The sequence below is a fragment of the Fulmarus glacialis genome, unplaced genomic scaffold (assembly GCF_000690835.1).
Source record: "Fulmarus glacialis isolate BGI_N327 unplaced genomic scaffold, ASM69083v1 Scaffold40534, whole genome shotgun sequence".
In the NCBI taxonomy this organism is placed as follows: Eukaryota; Metazoa; Chordata; class Aves; order Procellariiformes; family Procellariidae; genus Fulmarus; species Fulmarus glacialis.
Genome location: NW_009210618.1, coordinates 4722 through 5286, shown reverse-complemented (window position 1 = coordinate 5286; position 565 = coordinate 4722).

Sequence of the window (565 nt, the reverse complement as noted above, 5' to 3'; positions counted from 1 at the left end):
AAAAAAAAAAACCAACAAAAAAAAATCCAACCCCTCTGCATCGAGGCTCGGCCTCTGATTTTGTGCCCAGAATTATTTGCAGGCGTAATCAGGTCCTTGGCCATCAAAGCGATGCTATCGACAGCACCGGGCTGACACATGGACCGTGTTATCCCTGCGCAGCCCCAGCTCTTCGGGCAGGTTTGCAGCCCCGTTTTACCGGCGAGCAAACTGAGGGTGGAGCTGGGGGTGGCACTTTCTCAGCTTCCCCAGCCCAAAACGGCGTTTGCACACAGACCGTGATGTATGTCCTGTCCCAACCCCACCACGGGCAAGTCGTTGCATCTGTGGAGGTTGTTGGGGTTGAGCCCAGCTCTCTCAGCCGCTCCTCTTTACGCTGTTACAGCAGATGCAGCTCTGGTTTATGCCACACAACACAGGAAAGAATCGTGGGTTCAACCTCCCCACCAAAACCCGAGGATGCAGAAACCTCCTGTCCACCATCCTTATACCTGTGGTGGTGGAGCGTCAGCTCCGTACCGAGCTCTTCTCCAGCGTGCGTTGGCCCAAAGAACCCATCTGCCCC